The sequence below is a fragment of the Oryx dammah genome, unplaced genomic scaffold (assembly GCF_014754425.2).
Source record: "Oryx dammah isolate SB20612 unplaced genomic scaffold, SCBI_Odam_1.1 HiC_scaffold_13, whole genome shotgun sequence".
NCBI lineage: Eukaryota > Metazoa > Chordata > Mammalia > Artiodactyla > Bovidae > Oryx > Oryx dammah.
Window position 1 is genome coordinate 22,688,341 of NW_024070197.1, and position 18,553 is coordinate 22,706,893.

Sequence of the window (18,553 nt, forward strand, 5' to 3'; positions counted from 1 at the left end):
TTTTTCACTCTCCTCTTTCACTTTCATCAAGAGGCTTTTTAGTTCCTCTTCACTTTCTGCCATAAGGGTGGTGTCATTTGCATCTCTGAGGTTATTGATATTTCTCCCAGCAATCTTGATTCCAGCTTGTGCTTCTTCCAGCCCAGTGGTTCTCATGATGTACTCTGCATAGAAGTTAAATAAGCAGGGTGACAATATACAGCCTTGATGTACTTCTTTTCCTATTTGGAACCAGTGTGTTGTTCCATGTCCAGTTCTAACTGTTGCTTCCTGACCTGCATATAGGTTTCTCAAGAGGCAGGTCAGGTGGTCTGGGATTCCCATCTCTTTAACATTTAGGGGTTAGAAATTTCTTTCCAAGCATAATACTACTCAGAAAATAGCATGAATTTGCTTATATACAAAATATGACCAGTGATCAATCAATCCCTGATTGGTAAGAACATGATGGTTACTTTGTGCTGTTCAATTTTCTAAAATTTCTGCATTTAGTGTGTTTTTAGGAGGAAAAATAAAAGTAAAAATGGATAGAGATACATGTTCATTGCAGCATTATTTACAATAAGCAAGGAAAGGCAGGTAGCTCTAGTAAAGAATCTCTCTGCCAATGCAGGAGACTTAAGAGATATGGGTTCCATCCCTGGATGGGGAAGATCCCTTGGAGGAGGGCATGGCGAACCCACTCCGGTTTTATTGCTTGGAGAATCCCATGGACAGAGGATCCTGGAAGGCTACAGTCCCTAGGGTCTCAAAGACTCGGACACAACTGAAGCGACTTAGCAATAGCACTATTAGCAAGGTAAGGCAAGAACCTATGTTTTGTCCACAGATGAATGACTCTAGAAAACAATGTGTATATATACATTTTATATATTATTTTATATAATTTTTGTATTATTGCATATATTATTATATAAGTATAATGGAATATTATTTGGCCTTGAAATGGAAATTTTGTCATTTTCAGCAATGTGAATGAAACTGGAGGACATTATTTTAAGTGCAATAAGCCAGACAATTAAAGATAAAACCTGTGTGCTTATACGTGTGAGAATTGGAGTATTCCCTGCCATATCAGTAAACAAGGATGTCACAGTCATCCATGATTTCAGCCCTCCAATGTTTGCTTCTGAGCCCTAAGAGCACTCTGGAAGGAGGAGAGTATCCAGGAACTAACAGCCTTCAAGACTGTAGCCACTCCTACAGTGAGCCCAGAGGCAGCTCAGGATGTGACACACACACACACACACACACACACACACACACACACAACACAGGACACTGGACCAGGATAGCTAAAATGCATACGAAAGGAACAATTTCAGTGAGTCGACTTTTGCCTCTTCCCATACATAGAAGCGTGCTAAATTCCTTAGCTTGGGATATCTGATTTTCTTTAACAATAATCTTTTGATTTTCAGACTCTCTGTCCTTTGTTGCAAGACTTTTATATAACCTGGCTCCTTCCCTCGCCTCCTTGGAGCAGTTCTCTCAGGATTACTGAAGATGCTATCTCCTAGCCTTGAAGTCCTAAAAATTCACACCAAATAAAACATAACTCTCAACTTTGAGGTTGTGGCTATTTTTTAAAGTTGACATGTGGAATCTAAAAAAGTAAACAACAACAACAAAATCCCTCAAACTGATTAGAAACAAAGTAGAAAGGTGGTTGCCAAGGAATGGGGGGGGGTGGGAAATGGGGAGAAGCTGGTACAGTGGGAAGCAGTTTCAGTTATAGGATAAACAAGGTCTGAGGCTCTCACATGTAACCTGGTGACTAAAACTGGTAACATTGTGTTAGATAACTGAAACTGGCTAAGAGTAGAACTCAAATGTTCTCACACAAGAAAAGGTAACTATGTGAGGTGATGGACCTATAATTACCTTGATGGAGGAGAAGCCTTTCACAATGCATATGTAGATTAAGTCATCAGGGTGTACACCTTAAAAATCTGGCAATGTTGCTTGCCAATTGTATGTCAGTGAAGCTGAAAAAAGGAGAGTGGGGTAAAGTGTGTTCCTGCAGGACAGGAAGTGAGGAGACCTTGGTGCAATACACCAAGGGATGAAAGCTGTTGCTTTAAAAATAGATTTTATTTGACATAATGTTTGGCATTTCAGTCATATTTAGATATACAATTCTATGGCATGAATTGCATTCACAATACTGTGCAACCATCACTACTATTTGCAAAGCTTACTCATCACCCAACAGAAACTCTAACCATGAAGCCAGGACTGTCATCCCTCTCTTTCTCCTCCCAGACCTGGAAAGCTCTCAGTTTGGTGCTGATTCACTTTGCTGTATTGCAGAAGCTAACACAACACTGAGGAGAAGGAAATGGCAGCCCACTCCAGTGTTCTTGCCTGGAGAATCCCAGGGATGGGGGAGCCTGGTGGGCTGCAGTCCATGGGGTCGGGAAGAGCTGGACATGACTGAAGCGACTCAGCAGCAGCAGCAACACAACACTGTAAAGCAATTATACTCCAATAAAAAAGAAAAAGAAAAGAAAATCACTCGGGATTTTAAAGGAAAAACAAAAGATTTAAGCAGAGCTGCTTTGGTTGAGCTGGATCAGGCATATGGTTGGGATGAAGAAAAAGAAGGCTGGTGCTTTTTGAACAAGATTGTTCTTGAACTTTTAAGTACCATTTGTCCACAGATTAGAAAGCATTGATCAAATTTTGTTGTTGTTTAGTCGATAAGTCTTGTCCGAACCTTTTGTAACTCCATGGATCGTAGCCTGCCAGGCTCCCCTGTCCATGGTATTTCCCAAGCAAGAGCTCTGGAGTGGATCGTCATTTTCTTCTCCAGGAGATCTTTCCGACCCAGGGATCAAACCCAAGTCTCCTGCATCGGCAGGTGGGTTCTCTACCACTGAGCCACCAGGGAAGGCCTTGATCACACTTCACAGGTGAGTAGTGACAGAGTGAAAGTCTGGGAGCGGGATCTAGGGGTATCCTAGGTGGGGCTTTGCTGCTGTAGATCCCTGTCCCTGGGAGGGCCAGAGCGCAGCCTGGCATGCACAGGTGTAGGTGCCAGAGACTGGGGAGAGTAGGGTCTCTGCAAAGTCTCTTCACAGCAGTGTAAACCCTAACTCGTCATCGTGTATCATAATTTTGACTTATGACTGAATTAAATTTGTTAATATTTTGCTAAGAATTTTTAAACCTTTGTTCTCAAGGGATATTGATGTCTAGTTTTTTATTTTTTTTCCATTGGAATATTTTTGTTTGGATTTGGTATACAGGCAATGATGACCTCACAAAATGAATTGCTTAGTATTTCCTCCTCTTCAAATTTTTGTAACAGTTTGTGTGGTATTGGTATTATTCCTTCCTAAATGCTTTATAGAATTTACCAGAGAAGCCTTCTGGGCCTAGAGTTTTCTTTCTGGGAAGTTTTTTTTTTTTTAAGACAAAAAGCATTTTATTCAAAAAATGCCAAGTATATATATATATAAAATAAGATCTCTTTTATTCCCCTGTACCGTATTTTATTCAGATAAAACCAGCAGGCTACATGCTGCTCAGAACACAGCCCCAGAGAGGCTCCGGAAGGCACTCTATCCAGAACTGCTTTTCATATATCTAGTCTCTATACACAAGTCAGCAACACCCCTCCCCCATCACCCATGGACCCCACGCCCACTTGGGTAAGCTGGCGAGGGGGCCCCCTGCAGCAGTCAGGGAGCTGCCACAGCTGTCCCCCCTGAGTCCCCGTCACCCTACAAACCAACAGAGCAAGCATCGCAGCCCTTCCCAAAAGATTCCCAAGTCAGAGGAGGAAAGGAGAGAAACAAAAACTATGGTGGCAGCCGTGGAAGCTTAGAGAAGGAAGGGAACCAAATAAATAAATAAATATACAACACTGACCTCCAGGTTAGAAAGTGCATCATCTTTCCAAGGGGGGGGGGGGGGACAAAACAGGTAAAATAACTTAAAAGGCAAAATTAAAAAAGAATTAGATCAACTACAATCCTTTTGTACATTGCCTGGCCAACTGTACCCATATTTACAGTTTTTCTGTTGATTTGCTTTGTTTGTGCATTTGTGTGTGTGTGTGTGTGTGTGAGGTCTTAACTTAGAAACAGTTCACTCGGGAGTTTTACTAAAGGTGGAAAAAGGGCAGGTGGCTCAGCGTTTGGCCTTGTAGCCTCTTCCATGGCACCTCTCATATGAAGGATGGGGGGAAGAGGGGGAGGGAGAAATAGAGGGAACCAAACCCAAGCAGATTTTTGGAGAAGCAGCAGGTAAAAGAGGCAAGTTCACATATTTCTCCCAGCACAGCCAGAGTCCCCACAGAAGGCCTCAGAAAGTCGGAAGAGGTGACAGGGACTTAAAATAGTGCTAGTCCTAACCCACCCCAACATGCGTCCCTCCTGCCTGACCCACCGCGGCATTCAGCAGAACTCTTGATGAAGCGAACAGCTCCATGGCAGGATCCTGACCTACTGCCACCCCTCCACCGCCGCCCACCCCTGGGATTTTGCAGAGTCCAGCAATGCTGGACATTGGTGAGAAGGCGAGCTTCTGTGGGAGGAGTGGAGGCCTAGGACGCCTGGAGTGGAGTGGAATCTCTTCCTCCCTTTTGGGAAGCAGCCTCCAGGAGCCTGGGGTCTGGAATGAGTTGTAAATGTTGTTTCTGTATCAAGCACTGTACTGCTTGAAAATAAGTGCCATTGGTGCTCGGGAAGCCGGAGACAAGACACTTCCCCTCCCTCGAGCATTTGACAGGGAGGGAAGAACCTGCCGGAGAAGTTATTTGCTGGGCCCTGGCGACAGGCTGTGAAGACTGATCTCAGCAGTTTCCTGGGGCAGGAGGACATCTTGCCTCCACGGCTGGTTCTGGATTTCTTCGAAGGATGGCCGATCTGATGGCCTCAAGGCCACGCACCATCTATGAGATGCTGACACTCTGAAGAGACCCGCTGCCTGAAGAAAACTTGGCCCCTGAGGATCTCCTCATCGTGCTCAAAGGGAATAAATATATCCACAGACCACGTCATACAGCAGGATCCCCAGAGACCAGACGGCTGCCGACCTGCCATTGTAGTGGATCCACTCTGGAGGATACACTCGGGTCCCACGGAAGTCCGTGTAGACGGTGTCCTTGAGCAGCGCCCCTGACCCGAAGTCGATGAGCTTGAGCTCGCTGCGATTGAGGTCGGTAAGGACGTTCTCGCCCTTGATGTCGCGGTGAAGCACCCTGCCGTTGTGGCTGGGCCGCACCGCCTCCAGCACCTGCCAGACGAAGCTGCAGGCCAGCTCCTCCTGCAGGGCGCCCCCTTTCCATGATAAAGTCGAAGAGGTCTGCACCGGTTCCCGCCTCTCCAGGACGAAATTGTCGGGCCTCTGAAACCAATCTAGGAGCCTAATGGACGCCGGAGAAGCCCGAGCTCACCTTCTTCAGCAGAACCACTTCCATGGGCACTCGGGTGCCATTAGGCAGCTCTGCCCAGTGGGAAATCCGGTCCTTCTCCACGTGCTTGATGGCCACAGGCAAGTTGTCGGCGACACGGATGCCTGAGTACACCGAGCCGAAGCCGCCGCTGCCCAGGAGCGGGCCCACCTGGTACTGCGACTCGAGGGGCTCCTTCTTCTTGCCCGGAGCCAGCTTGGTGGCGTGCAGGGCGTTGCAGGGCGCGGTGCGCAGGTGGGCAAGCGAGTTGATTTTGGACGAGATCACCCCAGCTTCCAGGATGTCGACGTAGAGACTGTGTCTGCAGGAGCTGCAGTAGGGGCTAGGGTTGTGCCGGTGGCTGTGCCTAAGGCTGGGGCAGAGGCTGCGGCTGGCCTTGCGGCTGAGGCTGCGGCTGCGGCGGGCGCAGAAGGTTGAGGGCCGGTCCGAGGACGACTGGGGGCGCTGCCGGGGCTGGAGGCTGACGGAGGCGCCCGCAGGGTCAGGCAGCGCCGGGGCGGTGGGCGGCTCGAGGGCCTTGGCTGCGGCACCGGGAGTGTGTAGCTGCTGCTGCTGCAGCTGCCGGTCCAGCCGCCGCCGCTGCCGCCAAGTGCTCTCTGGCCTCCTCCGGCACCATTTGATAGAATTTATAAACTGTTTTATAGAATTGACCAGAGAACCCTTCTGGGCCTAGAGTTTTCTTTCTGGTAAGGTTTTTAATTGATGATTTCAACCTCTTTCATGGGGGCATAGAGCTACTCAGATTTTCCATTTCTACCTTAGTCAGTTTTAGTGATTTATCTTTCATAAAGTTGTGGGTAATATCCCCATATTATCCTTTTAAAACCTGTAGGATACAATGTGGTACCTCCATTTTCATTCATATTATTGTTAATCCTTTCTTATCTTTTTTCTTGATCATCAAAGCTAGAGTTTCATCAAATTTACTGATTTTTTTTAAAGAAAGCTTTTCGTTTTATTATTTTATGCTTTATTTTTCGTTTACTCAAATTCTGATTGTTCTTATCTTTTAAAATTCCCATTTTCTTCTTCCTTTTATTTTAATTTGCTTTTCTTTTTCTAAATTTTTAAGGTGAAAGCTTAGATTTTGGAACTTTTTTCAAATACAATTATTTAAAACTATAAATTCCCTTTTAAGGACTAGACTCCACATGGTTTTAATCTATTATAATTTTATTTTCATTCAGGTTAAATATATTTTCTAATTTTTCCTGTGAACTTCTGCTTTGTGTGTAGGTTGCATAGGAGTCTTGTCCAATTTTCCAAGCACTTGATGATTTTCCGAATATCTGTTTTTTTGTTCTAATTTAATTCTGATTTCAGTCCTTTTAAATTTATTAGCAATTCTTTTATTGTCCAACATGTAGTTTATTTTGGTGATTATTCTCTGAATATTTGAAGATACAAACATTCTCCTAATTTGGGTAGAGTGTCTATAACTGTCAATGAAGTTAAGTTGGTAGATGTTCATATCCGCTATGTCTTGATTTTCTGTCTACTTGTTCTATCAAGTATTGAATAGGAATGTTACAATCTCCAACTTTAATTTTGTCTTTTAAACTTTGTTTTTTATATTGGAGTATAGCAGATGAACAATGTTATGATAATTTCAGATGGACAGCCATGAGCTTCATACAATGTTGTTTTGTGCATTTTGAAAGCCTGTTACTGCATACATAGGTATCTAGGATTTGTATTTGCTTTGTCTTGTTCTTCTGTATCTTTGGGAAACACATTCCTTATCCTGAAGTCTATTTTGTCTAATAATAATGTTATAAGATAGACATTTATCTTTATTTATGGGTCTCTAGTCATGTTCCCTCTTTTTCTCCTAATGGTGGTCATTTATATTTTCTCTTTTTTTTCCTTGGTTAGTCTAACTAGAGGTTTATCAATGTTATTTTATCTTTTTCCCCCAATAATCAGCTTTTGGTTTTGTTGACTTTTTCTATTGTATTTTTCTGGGTGTGTATTTCATTATTGTCACTCATTTTTTCATGTGGAAGCTTAGATTACTGATTTGAGACCTTTATTCTAGTATAAGCCTTTAACACAGTCGTTCTTAAATGGGGGTGGTTTTCCCATCTCTAGAGGGGACATGTGGCAAGGTCTGGATACATTTTAATTTTTTCTAGTCAGTGGGAATATATCAGTGAGTAAAATAGACAGAAAATTTCCTTATAGAATTCTCATTATAATTGGAGACATAAGCAATGAAGAAGATTAAAATATATAATGTAATGTCAGGTGGTGATGAAAATCAAAGCAGGATAAAGAAATAGAAAATGATGAATATGGGCCAGTTAAGACTGGGTAGTCAAAGAAGGCTCTTCTCACAGAGTGATATTTCAGGAGAGACCTGAATAAAATGAGGGAGGGAACCATATGAGTATCTGTGGAAATAACTTTCCATGCAGAGGAACAACAACTGCAAAGTCCCTGAGTTGGGAGTGTCGTAACGTGGAGCTTAGGGTGTGGGGTGAAAGGATAGCAAGACGAATTATGCTGAAACCCAATGACCAAGAAAAAGGGGGTAGAAGACACTGAAAAGTGTCATGGATCAGACTGTGTTTTGCAGGCCAAGGAATGATTTTGGATTTTAATCGAAGCATCCGGGGAATGAACATTTTGAGTAGTAGACACCATGAGGATCCTGGGGGTGGTTGGTTTGAGAACAGATTGAAGGGAACAAACATGGAAATGTGGAAATCGGCTGAAAATAAGTGAAATTCTCCAGGTGAGAAGTGCTGGTGGTTTGGGCTAGAGGGATAAAAATGGAGATGGCTGCAATTCCAGACATGTTTTGAAAGTGAATGTTAAGATTCTCTAGTGGATTGAATATGATATATTAGAGAAATCAAGAAGCTGAGGATGACTTCAGTGTTTTTTCCTGAGGACCTGGTGGATGGAACATGGATGGAAGGGCCATTTGCTAAAGTCAAAAGTTTGGTTTTGTATTTAAGTTTGCAAAGTCTATTGTTCATTCCAGTGGAGTTCTCAAGAAGCAGTTAATTATAACAAGTTAAGAAGTCAAGGAAAAATTTAGAACTGGAGATGTAAATTTGGGAGTTTCTATATAATAGAATCTGTTACTGTAATTTCATACATTAACACAGTAAAACCATTTATTTCTCATAATAGCCATCAAAAGCATAAAAAATCTATCATCATATCATGATGAAATAATAAGCTAGGGATAGAAGTAAATATCAAAAAATTACAGCAGACATACAAAGTATTGGTTAAACATAAGCACTACCTTTAAAGTTAGGAAATATAAAAATGTTTACTATTTTTTTTAACTATGTGTTTTAGCCAATTAGCAAGAGAGAAAAGGAAGGAAATAAATTGGAAAAAACAAAAGTGCCTTTACTTGAAAATGATATGATTAACTACTTTAAATAATTCAAGAGGCTCTATTAACAATTAAGTAATCAATTAACAATACATTAATATTGATATAAGATTTCAACAGATTGGTCAGATACAAGATTAATATTCAAAAGCTTTTCTCTCCACTAGCAATAACCAAGTACAATGCACTTTGTTTAAAATAACAACAACAATCTATAAAATACAACAGCTGGGAGTATATAAGTCTAAGAATAATGACAAAATTTCTTGGAAAATCTAACATTTAATAAATTAATATTTGAATATAAGTGGATGGTGACTTAATGTTCATGGCTGGGAAGATCTATTTTAAAGATGTTCCTTCTCCCCAAAATTATCTAAAAATTTAATGTAATCAAATTTGCAATGAGATTATTATGGAAATCGGCAAGCAGATTCTAAAATTCAAATAGAAGATAAATGGTTGTGGACAGCCATGCAATTTTGAAAAAGATGATCAAAAGGATGAACTTTAACCATCTGATGTCAAATTTATGAAGCTCTAATCATTAAAGAAGTCAGATTCTCCTTAAGAATATACAAATAGATGGAAGAGACTAAAATTTCTAGAAACAGATCCTTGTATATCTTAGAGTTATAAGATGCACTATTTGAAATCAGTGGAGATAGAAAGAGGTGGTGAAGAAATTGGGAGTACTGGTTCTACATGTTAAATAGCTAACTTATAAAACTCACAAAATGAATTTAAGATATATTAAAATCCTAGACACATATGCACACACATAAATAAAATTGTTAGCATGTAAAAAAGAATGCTAGGATTTAGTTCAATAACTATAAAAATACAGAAAAAGATGGGTAAATTTAAAATTAACACAAGTTTAAAAATGTATAGAATTGGAAAACGTCTCAAGTGAAATGTGACACTGGGAGAAAATATTTGCATCAAATATGATGAAGATAATTCTCCAAAATGCATGAGAATTCTTATAAATCAATAAGAAAATTCAAGCAATCTAATAGAATAAAAACAATAAAGGATATTTAAATAGTTTACACATAGTCAACCAATTTGGAGGGCAAAGAGAAAATTTTACTCCTCTTACTGAACTTTCAGAATCTATCATAGGGAGGCATTAGAAATTAGCACAAGGAGGTATAACCAACCATGTTTACTGAGACCTTGTTTGTAAATAAGAAAATGTGTATCTCAATTCCATTGCATGTCCTTCGTGCAGGGTGGGGGTTAGTCTCCGACTCAGCAGTTTCTTCGGATATATATCAAGTTGGCATCTCAAGTGACATAAAACCTGTAAGAACCTCACTTTGACAATCTGTTGCTTTTAAAAAAAAAAGTTGAGGATTGTTCCTCATTTTTTTTTCTTCTGTTTAAACCAGAATCACTATTGCATATGCCCAGCTTACATGCTGCCTACCCCACAAGTCTTTTCCACCTTTCCTCCCCATCGGGATGAATCTTGTCTTTTCTCTTGTATTCACTGATGCATTTGATACATCCATATTACTGCATTTGGTATCGTGTATTAATTAGTTCTGTATGTCTTTCTCCCCACCAAACTGTAAGCCTCTAGAGGGCAGAGATGGAATCTGGTTTAGTTATGATCGCCCTGATGTATTTCATAGCTTAGGCACTCAATAAATAGAGTTTTAAGGCTCCTTTGACCCTCAGCCTTGGCTCAAGGAAGGGATCAGGAAATCAGGTTTGCACAGAGTGAGTGTAAACTGAGATTGAACTTTTTAACACTCTATATAGTCAGGAAATGGAACACTTCATATTAGCAGATACATTTAATAAATGGCAAATAACATCAAAGACAACATATTACATGTGCAATGTAGCATGTGTGAAGCTGAAAATGATTTTCCTGAGTGCTGGGCTCTAATCAAGTTCTCTAATGTTGCATTAACATGGGTCCTTTAGCTTCATAGATCCTCTTGATATTTCTTAGACATTTAAGAAATGGAATAGACTCAGCCATATCCTAGCTTCAAATGCACGCATCTAATTTCCCCCTGAAACCCAAGAACATCTTCCAAAGCATGATACAGATTCCTGGATTCACACCGACACAAGAAAAAAGAGCTCTGTGGAGGCGAACAAGACCTGAGTTCTCCATTCAACACGAGTGTCCCAGTTTCCAAGTGCACACCCTCCTCCTAACTCATCTCTGAAAAATAGACCTGTCAAGTCCTTGGCATTTTGCTTTGGTTTGTCCGATGGTGGTTTTACTATTTTTTATCCGTGGAACTGCAAGACACATTTTTCTGTCTTCAAAGTTATTTGGATATTTCTTTCTTTGCTAATGTTGGCAAAACATGAATGCTCAAGGGAGGTGCATGGGGAAGTTTGTATGGACGATGTGTTTCTTTCGAAGCTCATGGAAAAAGAATGCATTTACTGGGTTCCTTTGACCAGCCTCAGGCTCTCCGAGATTAGTTTTAGATGTATAGACTATGGCCAGGCATTGCCCATGTGGTTCTGGGCTCTGCACTTGCAGGAAAATGTCCTTTCCCCCAGGCAGAGCTTTTGTTCCATCACAGTTGTCCCAAAAGGATTAGATGAAGAAAAGAACTTTAGACAAATATGATCCACAGCAAGTTTTCTTGCTGTAGGAGGCAGGGAAGCTGTGGAAAGTGGTTCTCTGTGGTCTGTGGCCAAACCTCTGGACCTTGCAGATGATACACAGGTGTGGCCAGGTGTGTGCCTGAAAGTCTGAAAACTAAACTCTGCAATCAAAAAAACTAGTCTGGGGATTCACCTTCCAATATCAACTCTGAGGTGGATTAATCTATATTAGATATTCTCAAGGTTGGGCATCCTTGGGCGTTAATGGAACAAGTTCCCTCCTTGGGGTTGCAAGTCCTGGTTTTCACCTTCAGGGTAATATTCCCTTGCTTCTGACCTTCAACTAACCAACCTGTTTCCTGGACTGAAAATAATAATTTCCAACTCATTAGCGATTTTGCAAGCAGAAAAGATGCTGTGTATGGATGCACTTTGAAAACATATCAAAACACTCAAAAAGCACAATTTAATATCATCCACATTAGGCTTGTCACTACTGACACAGTAATAATATCCATATTCAGTTAGCTTGCACACTGCTAACTTTTCACAATGCTTCCACAAGCTGTACCCCATCTTTTTCTTTGAATGTCATTGACATGCTCTCTGCCCAAAACTGTAGAGAGAAAGGAGAAAAAGGATGGGACAAATGACAGGGAAGTTACAGTCAAAAAGAGTACCTGTATTATTGGGGAGATGGAGCTAGCTATATGTGACTATTTACAATATGCTCATTTTATTTAACTAATAGAGTTTATGTGAATCAGGAACGAATGTGCCTCTGCTCTTGGGGTGAACAGATAGAGGCCAATTCAACTATTCCATTCTCGAAATTTCCCTGTGGTCCAGTGGTTAGGACTTGGTGCTTTCACTACTGAGGGTCCGGGTTCAATCCCTAGTCAGGGAACTAGGATCCCACAAGCTGCCTGATGTGGCAAAAAAATTCCATTCTTAGATCAGAAGCTTCTCTATTTCTATTTAAAACCTGTGATCACCAACCCTAGAAGGTCTCCCAATGCTAGACTCCTCTGCTAGATCTCTCAGATTAACTTGCTTTCTCATTCTTAGAGATGTATTTCAAAACATGCCTGCTCCCTTCAAATGTTTGATTTACCCCCTTCAGCAGATGGCACCTCCTCCTGAGAAGGTAGAAAATATCACACTGAGGCAATGCATCCTGAGGCTAAGTCCCTAGTCATCTACGCCTGCACAGATCCTCCGCCTCCTTCATCCTCCCATCTCACTGTGGGGTGGAGAGTGCTCTCCCTTCTGTCCAAAGTAGATTCTCTATCCCCTCACCACCAAAACGTTGGGTCCCATCCCAACTATCAATACATTTATAGGAACCAATGCTGTTTATTAATTATCCCTTCCCTTTCTTTTCTCTGCAACTCCTCTTTCCCCCACTGGGACCTTCTTATTGGGGTGAACATACTCAAAATTCCTAAATTAAAACAAACAAGCAGGCAAGGAAGCAAATAAAATGAACCTCTCTGGATTCCACATCTCCCATCAGCTCCTAACCTATTGCTAGTGTCTCAGCCACAGACAAACTGGAGAAAAGAATGGCCTCTGGTTTTGCAAAGAAGTAGAGACCATCTATTTCACTGACACAATTTTGTTCTCTTCCTCACCCCCCTGACCCCCATTCACAATGAAGTTCGCTGCATTGGTTTCTGGCCACATCTCTCTACCAACAGTATCATTGTTTATCAGTGACTTCCACGTCCCTGAACTCAATGGCTGCTTTGAATTCTTTTTTATTTTAAATTGATTGATTTTTAATTGAAGGATAATTGCTTTATAGAATTGTGTTGGTTTCTGCCAAACATAGGTACCCATATGTCCCATCTCTCTCACCTCCCTCCCCATCCCATCCCTCTAGGTTGTTCCAGAGCCCTGGTTTGAGTTCCCTGAGTCATACAGCAAATTCCCATTGGCTATATATTTTACCTTTGGTAATGTATATTTCCCCGTTATTCTCTCCATACATCCCACCCTTTCCTTCCTCCCCCCACCCCCTCCTTCCTCCCCCCACCCTGTGTCCATAGGTCTGTTCTCTATGACTGTGTCTTCCCTTCATCCTTAACAGCGTTGGGCACTGGAAACCACAGTCACATCATTGAAACCACCTCTCCCTTTGGATTCTTTGATGGCATATCCACTTGGTTCTCTGTTGGTCTACAATTTCCTTTTCAGTCTCTATGAAGGCTCATTCTTTTCTGTTCAACTGTGAGATGCCAGAGTTGTCCAAGACATTTCTTACTCCTTATTTTTCCTTTGGCAATCTCCTTTACTGTTGAGCTTCCATACTCTTATCTGCAATGATTACCCCTCTGGCCAAGCACTAGATTCATATTTCTGGCTAATTCCCATCTTAAATTAAATAGTCCAAATGCACTCTAAACTCAGTGTGTTCAAAAGAAAAAAATCATGGTTTTTCTTCCCAAACTCGACCCTCATCTCTAGTTTCTCATTTCTGCGGAAGTCACCCCTACCCTCAACCAGCTATAAAAGAGAATTTGGGTTCTCCTGAACTCTCTTTCTCTGGTCTCCATATCCAAAATATTGCCAAGACTCAATGTCCTGTCTCCTAATCTATATGGAATATGGACACTTCATGACCAGTTCAATCAACCAACTTCAAGTTACCATCTCCTTCTATTGACTGTGCAGTAACTATCAACTAACCTATCCTTACTCCACCATTTTTTGTGATGTATTCAGAGTAATCTTTGCAAATGGAAAACATGAGGATAGAATAACACTATTTCCTTCTCCTCCTGACTTTAACCCATTCAGTCAGGCATTTAATACTCAATGCTTAGGGGAAAAAAATAGCACTCAGAGCAAAATACAGAGGTAAAATTCTAGTTGTTGAGAATCCAAAGTTAGGCCTCAGGGAGATGGAAAGGAGTTACATGCGTAGACAATAGATTTGCAAGAATTCCTATCGATAAAAGAAAAATTTCCTATATCCTGAACTGAAAATAATTCTTGAGGTGGAGGATATGGTTGGAGATGATGGGCCCATAACAAGGGGCTTGAGACAAAAGGACCAGACCTTCAGGGCCCAGGAGTATGGAATAGCAGGAACTCAACCTCTTCTTACACAATCCACACTCATGGCTGATGCCCAAGAAGCCCTCCACTCTCTACCCAAGCCAAGACAAAAGCTGCCCCACCCTGAAGAGGAGCTATAGAAATCTCTTCCCAGTAGATGCAGCTGCATTCACTAAGCTTCTGTCCCACTGGGGTCAGCATTGCCTGTTGACCAACAACGGGAGAGACACACTTCCAATTGAGGCTTTGCTAGGTTGTATCTGGCTCATCTGTTGATAGCAAACCCTCTTTGACGACTTACAGAACCCCTAAACTCTTGCAATTAATGAAGGTGAGGCTCTGGAGCCTGGATCATGGTGACACAGTGGAGATGACAGCATCGTAAAAGCCTTGACAAAAGAAACTCCTTGCACTCTTTTGCTTAATGCCACTTCAAGAATTCTCAAACTCTTAGCGTGGCCTTTGGGGCCCGGATTGATCTGGCCCCTGCTGACACACCCCGTCTTGCCCTAATCTTTTCCTTGCCATTTCACCTCCTTATTTAATGCTAAATGAGCCACCAGACTTTGTCCAGGATCCCACCCTACTAACCTCTAATGTCAGCTCCATGTCACCCCCCAAAGGGAGCCATCCTTCATGCCCTGGGGCCAAGTCAGATTCTCCTTCTACCCCCAACACTACTTTCATGGACTCAAGTCCTATCTTTAACTCCTTTTCCAATTTGACATTCATCAGTGTGGTGATTTGATATACGGGTGTCCCTGCAACTAGACTGGCTACTCCGTGAGCTATTTTTTTAAAAGATTTTTTGGTCTCTGCTTTATATATATATTCACCATCTCTGCCTTAAATCTTAGTACCCTTGGTCAAATCACAGACTTCTCCATGAGTCAGTTCCTGGAGGGTTTTGTCCTATTTCATGCAGCTGGGAGGAAGATCAATGAACAATTTGTAAACTGTAAAGTGCTAACCAGATGTGCAGGACAGTGCTACCCATTTGGTGAGCAGCTCATTCCCATCTTGACAGCTCCTTGTTAGCCTCCTTCTCCAGGACCTTTCCCCCCGACTCTCTCTCCCCTCCAACCCCGACTCTCTCTTATCCGTAAAGTCTGTTGTCTGGGAATATTAGGAATTCAGTCTTCAGACTCACTTGGCACGTTCCTTTCTTCAGGCTACCATTGGTTAATGTTTTTAGCTTTGATGTTTTGTTTCACTGGTGAGCGCAACAAGCCGCTATTGTGCATGCCGAGCTCTATGAGGTTTTATTGTCTTGCATTGTTTACGCCTTGTCTGTGACAGGTACTAGCAGCACTTACCACCCTGTGATTTTCCAGCAGTGAAAATAATAGAGGAATTCCATACAGGTAAAATAATTAGTGGTTTAGGAAAAAAAAAATGAATACAATTTGTCACACAGAGTATTAGCCTTTTTTTTTCCCCCTCTCTGGTGTAAGTGTCAGTTTCTTGGGTTACCAACACAGATTACACAGAATTTTATCTTTTTAACTATGAATTGGTATTTCCCAGTTGTTCCTTGACATTGGATGGTCCAGACTCTGCAGGTTGGGGTGTCCAGACCCAGTGGATCAGAGTTACTGCCAACAACCTACGTGTTTTTAACAAATGTTGGCCCACTTAGTTTTATTTATTTATTTACTTTATTGAAGTATAGTTGATTTAAAATGTTGTGTTAATTTCTATTGTACAGAAAACTGATTCAGATATGTATATATACCTACCTACATACATACATATATACCTTCTTTTTCATGTTCTTTTCCATTACGGTGTATTGTAGCATATTGAATATAGTTTCCAGTGATATACAGTAGGACCTTGTTGCTTATCCATCCTATATGTAATAGTTTGCAACTGCTAATCCCAAACTCCCAGTCCATCCCTGTTTTGCCTGTGTTTGCCTTCCTCAAGAGGACAGCACTGATGCAAGGACACTCCTCTTGTGTGTTTATCTCCCTCAGCCACGACACGGTGACTCTCTCCTGCCTCTCTTCAGGGTGAAGACAGAATGGGAGAATGGCAGAACTCAAGGAACCCCTGGAAATTTTGCTTGATCTCGATTCAAAAAAGGGAAAACCAGCCAACAAAAAGATGGCCGATTAAAATTGAATTTCAAATAAATAGTGAGTAAATTCTTAGTACATGCATGTCCCATGAAATATTTGGGACATACTTATACTAAAGAATTATTCATTGCTTATCTGAAATTCAAATTTAGCTGAGTGTCCTATTTTACCTAGCAATTCAAGTCCAACCCCCTCCATTTTAAAGGTGAGACTATGAATATTGTAGTTGGGGGCTATTTCCGCAATCTCTCAAATTCACGCTGAGTCTGATTTTGAGGATTTTCAACTTTGTTTTCTCCCTCTCTTCACCTGCAGAAAGCTTTCAGTGCACTTGGGGATGCTTTGCTGAAGTAGGGGGAGGAGGTGGAACCCATTGGAAAGTGGGTTTCCTATTCCTATGTTTCAACAGCCCTGAGCTGGGGAGTGAGAAAGAGACATTGTATATTATTATTGATTGAAATATACTTGATATACAACATTGTGTTAGTTTCAGGTGTACAGCAAAGTGATTCAGTTTTAATTTTTCAGATTATATTCCATCATAGGTTATATTCTATTATATGATATTGTCTATACCCTGCGCTATACAGTGAATCTTTGTTGCTTACCTATTTTATGTACAGAAGTTCATGTCTCTTAGTACCATACTCTTCATTTTTTCTTCCCTGTAATTTTTTATTATTATTTTTTAATTTATTTAAATTGGAGGCTAATTACTTTACAATATCATAGTGGTTTTTGCCATACATTGACATGAATCAGCCATGGGTATACATGTGTTCCCCATCCTGAATCCCCCTCCCACCTCCCTCCCCATCCCATCCCTCATCCCAGTGCACCAGCCCTGAGCACCCTGTCTCATGCATCAAACCTGGACTGGTGATCTGTTTCACATATGATAATATACATGTTTCAATGCTATTCTCTCAAATCATCCCACCCTCTCCTTCTCCCACAAGAGTCTGAAATGGCTAAGATTCTGTTAACTACTCTGCCCATGGCTCCCTTCCCCCACACAGAGCCCCTCCCTACAAATGCTTCTATACCTAGGGTGGTATCCTTATCTCACAATGCCTCATCTAGTCTCTCTACTCTGGCAGAGACACCCCTCCACTTTTTCTTCTTCTTCTTCCTTAAGAATGTGTCAACTTCATCCTCAACACTTTTGGAATTGGGAATAGCAAAGCCTTGCCTCCCCTTTTATCCTTGAAGGGATTAGAATATTCACGCTGGGACTGAGAGAAGAGAGAAGGGGATGAGTGTGGCTTCAAGGCAGAGAGTGTGGCTTCTCCCTCTTCTAGGGAGACAGGGAGCTAGGAATAACTAACCATTCCCAAACATTCCCCTCGGCTCTACCCTGTGTCAATAGTGCTCAGAAAATGCGAGGCACAGCACCCACCCACGCAGCCCTGGGCCACCAGTGGGGTTGATGAACATCTTGGTTGAAGAATATTTTAGGAAGCTGAAGAGGCCAGTTATGTGTCTTATATTTATACATAAATATGTATATAAGCAAAAAATCCCAGCTCTAATTATCACCACCCTGCTTCCTCATAGTAAAGAAGAAACTGCTCTCATGATAGAGCAAAGCTGGCAGAAGGCAACCAAGGTGATAAACCAAAGTCTGGAAGACCAGGTAGCATTTCCTTCGAAAGACTGGCCAAGAGCGATCCAGAGGCACAGTTAGGGACAGAAGATTCATAACGTGGCAGGGTATGGGGATTTATGGTTCTCTTTCTTGTGCATCAAAAGGAGGAAGAAAATAAATAAATATATATATAGTAAAAAAACAGAAGCCAAGTGTTTTCATGCCACTGCTAAATGTGCTGTGCCTTCTTGCCATGGAGCATGGTGGCTGCTTGCTGGTAAGTGATGATGAATTATTATAGTTGGAAGATGGTCAGATGGTCCCCCTACTCCTTATTCACATTGCATCGGTGTTCCAAGTCATGGGAATGACAGAATAAAAACAGATTAGAGGCATAAGTCTAGGAAAGGAGGAAATAAATGGGAATGTTCCTGGCCTGGGCTTTGTGGGGCCAG

At 41.5% G+C, this 18,553-nt stretch overlaps 1 pseudogene; it reads right to left on the minus strand.

Moving 5' to 3' along the window:
* Nucleotides 1-4,761: 4,761 nt before the first annotated feature.
* Nucleotides 4,762-6,275, minus strand: LOC120873309 (annotated as a pseudogene).
* Nucleotides 6,276-18,553: the final 12,278 nt, after the last annotated feature.